Source organism: Syzygium oleosum, unplaced genomic scaffold, assembly GCF_021117445.2.
Source record: "Syzygium oleosum isolate NSW1041296 unplaced genomic scaffold, Sole_v2.1 Sole_v2.13, whole genome shotgun sequence".
NCBI lineage: Eukaryota > Viridiplantae > Streptophyta > Magnoliopsida > Myrtales > Myrtaceae > Syzygium > Syzygium oleosum.
The window spans coordinates 7,197,501-7,202,335 of record NW_026607497.1 but is presented as its reverse complement, the minus strand read 5'-3'; positions in this window follow the sequence as shown (position 1 = coordinate 7,202,335).

Below are 4,835 nucleotides of genomic sequence, written 5' to 3'. Positions count from 1 at the left end.
AAAAAGACAATACAATTAGGGATTCATTGAAATTCTCAAATTTGGAGTATACTTCTTTCTTTTTATTTTGGATGAGCTGAGCCAATAGGATGAACTAAAAGAGTTCCACATTATGAACTTTGTACCGCGCACATAACTTACACCACTCTAGAGGGTCGCGTAGGAGAGAATGAATAAATAGAATATGAAAAAAGAAAATGACAAGCAATGAAAGGGATCGAATTCTATTCGTACTGTATCTCATATCCATCTTGGCTATTCCCATCCATTAACTCCTTGAGACTAGACTAGACCTTTGCTTGGGTCTTTCAACGAACTAAGTGAACCTTTCATATATGTATGAAGTATTCATATTTTGATTTTGAACGAGAGGAGATACAGTATGAAATGAAATGAACAAAAGAAATCAAAAAGAAGAGAAAAGATAATCTAATTTGGATATTTTACGTATAGATACTTATTATACTCTTTCTAGAAATTTTCCTCAGCTAGAAAATAAAGGAATATAGTTCCAGATACCTAGATGGATAAGGATGTATCATGATCTATACTATTAATGAATATGTATGTCGATCCATATTAATTAAGTTGTAGATATCAATTAATTTATGGAATAGATACTCATACAAATTAATCATGTGCCAGGAACCAGATTTGAACCGGTGACACGAGGATTTTCAGTACTCTGCTCTACTATCCCGACCATTCCTTACACATCATCCTCATTTTACTATATGACTTGGTTCTATGTCAATTAAAAAGACGAAAGGTCTAGAAAAAGTCTTATCCAGGCCCCAGAATTTTTTGGATTTTCAAAAAAAAAAAAAAGAATAGGAGAAATCCTTAAGTTAAGGACTCAAATGGTCCTTTTTTGGGGATAGAGGGACTTGAACCCTCACGATTTTTAAAGTCGACGGATTTTCCTCTTACTATAAATTTCATTGTTGTCGGTATTGACATGTAGAATGGGAGTCTATCTTTATTCTTGTCCGATTAATCAGTTCTTCAAAAGATTTATTAGACCATGGAGTAAATGATGTAATCAATGAATATTCGATTCTTTCTTCAACTTAGAATTGATTCACAACAATTCTTTCCCTTTTTATATAAATTCTTTCCTTTTTCATATAAAAAATTCGCGTCGTCATAAATCATTTGAGATAGTATTCAGTACGTATACATATGTACATAGGTTTATCCTTTCCCTATCTCGAGTTTCGATAAAAAGATTCCTTTATCAACGGAATGTGGTCAACTCCATTTGTTAGAACAGCTCCCATTTAGTCTCTGCACCTATCCTATCCTTTTTTTATTATTGCTTTATGAACCCTTTTGTTTTGCTGGTTTTCGTAAAACAGGAACTTCATAGAAGTCAAAATATGAAGAAATAGATATGCCTAGATACTTTATTCTATGGATAAAGGATCTAATTGATAGAGAAAGCACCGTAAAGATCAATTAGTGAGGTTTTGGGCCGATACAATAAGAACTACTTACTTACTTATGTCATGATAGAAGATAAAAGTTAGGAATCCATTTATGTAATAAAGTCGATCCCCTAAGGTATTGAGCAGCGGTGTAGCATCAGATCCCAAAGATAGTAAGTCTTTTTTTTATTATGAAGAAAAAACTTTTTCAAAGATTCTATATCAATTTCTCTATGAAACCGAGATAGTTACCTTTGAGAAAATTCTAGCAATAGTGGAAATGCCTATGCTTTTATTCTTCTGAAGGTGAGAGAAAAGATAAAACTAAAATAAAATGGATTTTTTATTTTATTATTAATAAATATTCAAGTTTGAAACTCATGGAATTAACCTCTTTTGCTTTTGGTTAACCTGAGAAAAAAAATGGGACACCACAAGAATTGAACGGTGAGCTGTATGAGGTAGGAAACTCTCAAGTACGGTTCTAAGGGAAGGAATTGACCCACCTATTTCGACCGGGGAGAACAGGCCATTCGACAGTGAGATTCTGAAATTGCGGAGGCTTGGTTCGATCAAGCCGCTGAGTATTGGAAACAAGCTATAGCGCTCACTCCTGGTAATTATATTGAAGCGCAAAATTGGTTGAAGATCACGAGGCGTTTCGAATAAGAGCACTCTTTTTAAATTTATTATTTTCTAATTGTATTTTTTTATATTGAATTGTTTGTTAGCTTCATCAGTCAAATAAAAAGGATCATTTATCTGGTAAAAACAATCAAAGAATTTCATTAGTTCCTTTCTAAGATCATCATTTTCTATTTCGTTTGGTATTTCGCGGGTATAAACGATACGCAGATAAAGTAGAGAATATATATTTCTTTTTCTGCTATTAAAACTAACTTCTGAATAACTAAATATAGGTACTGGAATATTTCCTTAGTAACGAAATGACCAATACCTGTTCATGGAATTTGGAATAGAATATAGAATAATAATTAATATAAATAATTAATATTAATATATAAATATAAATAATTAATATATACGTGTTCTCTTTAATGTATGGTAAGACATAAAGTAGCGACGTCTAGAAACTTTGAATTGAGATATTAATAAATACACTAGGTTGAACAAAAAATGGTTTTTGCATCAATTCAAAGCCTGGAAAAGGTTGTAGAAGATTAAAAAGGTCCGTTGTGCGCCTCATGGCTATGTCATAATAGATCCGAACACTTGCCCCGGATCGACTTCCAGATCATAATTGCTCTAGTGAATAACTAAATAAAATAGATGGGAGATAAAAGAAAGAAAAAGAAACTAATTAGAAACATCTCCCATAGGTTCACTAATTACTTGACTATTGGCGGGTTTCTTTGTATGTGTTGTCCGGACAGAGGAGGACTCAATGATTATTCATTTGCCGGAACCATAAGTCAAAATTTTTTTAGGTAGATAGGGATCCCATAAAAACTTCTTTCGAGGAATGGGCCAAACCGGGTCATTTCTCAAGAACAATAGCTAAGGGTCTTGATACTACCACTTGGATCTGGAACCTCCATGCTGATGCTCACGATTTCGATAGCCATACCAATGATTTGGAGGAGATCTCTCGAAAAGTATTTAGTGCTCATTTTGGCCAACTTTCCATTATCTTTCTTTGGCTGAGTGGCATGTATTTCCATGGTGCTCGTTTTTCCAATTATGAAGCATGGCTAAGTGACCCTACTCACATTGGACCTAGTGCCCAGATGGTTTGGCCAATAGTGGGCCAAGAAATATTGAATGGCGATGTGGGCGGGGGTTTCCGAGGAATACAAATAACCTCTGGTTTTTTTTCAGATTTGGCGAGCATCTGGAATAACTAGTGAATTGCAACTATATTGTACCGCAATTGGTGCATTAGTCTTTGCAGCCTTAATGCTTTTTGCTAGTTGGTTCCATTATCACAAAGTTGCTCCAAAATTGGCCTGGTTCCAAGATGTATAATCTATGTTGAATCACCATTTAGCAGGTTACTAGGACTTAGGTCTCTTTCTTGGGTGGGGCATCAAGTACATGTATCTTTACCAATTAACCAATTTCTAAACACTGGAGTAGATCCTAAAGAGATCCCACTTTCTCATGAATTTATCTTGAATCGGGATCTTTTGGCTCAACTTTATCCCAGTTTTGCCGAGGGAGCAACTCCATTTTTTACCTTGAATTGGTCAAAATATGGGGAATTTCTTACTTTTCGTGAAGGATTAGATCCGATGGCGGGGTCTATGGTGATGATATTGCTCATCATCGTTTAGCTATTGCAATTCTTTTCTTGATAGCGAGGTCACATGTATAAGACCAACTGGGGCATTGGTCATGGTATAAAAGATATTTTAGAGGCTCATAAAGGTCCATTTACAAGCCAGGGCCATAAAGGCCTATACGAGATCCTAACAACGTCATGGCATGCTCAATTATCTCTTAACCTAGCTATGTTAGGCTCTTTAACCATTGTTGTAGCTCACCATATGTATTTCATGCCCCCTTATCCATATCTAGCTACGACTATGGTACACAACTCCATTGTTCACACATCACATGTGGATTGGCGGATTTCTCATAGTTGGTGCTTTGCCGCGCATGCAGCTATTTTTATGGTAAGAGATTATGATCCAACTACTCGATACAACGATCTATTAGATCATGTCCTTAGGCATCGCGATGCAATCATATCACATCTCAACTGGGTATGTATATTTCTAGGCTTTCACGGTTTTGGTTTGTATATTCATAATGATACCATGAGCGCTTTAGGGCGACCCCAAGATATGTTTTCGATACCGCTATACAATTACAACCCTTCTTTGCTCAATGGCTACAAAACACCCATGATTTGGCACCGGGCAACCGCCCACAGTGCAACAGGAAGCACCGGTTTGACTTGGGGAGGTGGTGATTTAGTGGCGTAGGTGGCAAGGTTGCTTTATTACCTATTCCATTAGGAACCGTAGATTTTTTGGTACATCACATTCATGCATTTACGATTCATGTAACGGTATTGATACTCCTGAAAGGTGTTCTATTTGCTTGTAGCTCTCGTTTGATACCGAATAAAGCAAATCTTGGTTTTCATTTCCCTTGCGATGGACCTGGAAGAAGAGGGACATGTCAAGTATCCGCTTGGGATTATGTCTTCTTAGGCCTATTCTAGATGTACAATGCAATTTCGGTAGTCATATTTCATTTCAGTTGGAAAATGCAGTTAGATGTTTGGGGTAGTATAAGTGATCAAGGAGTGGTAACTCATATCACGGGAGGAAACTTTGCGCAGAGTTCCATCACTATTAATGGGTGTCTCCACGATTTCTTATGGGTACAGGCATCCCAAGTAATTCAGTCTTATGGTTCTTCATTATCTGCATATGGCCT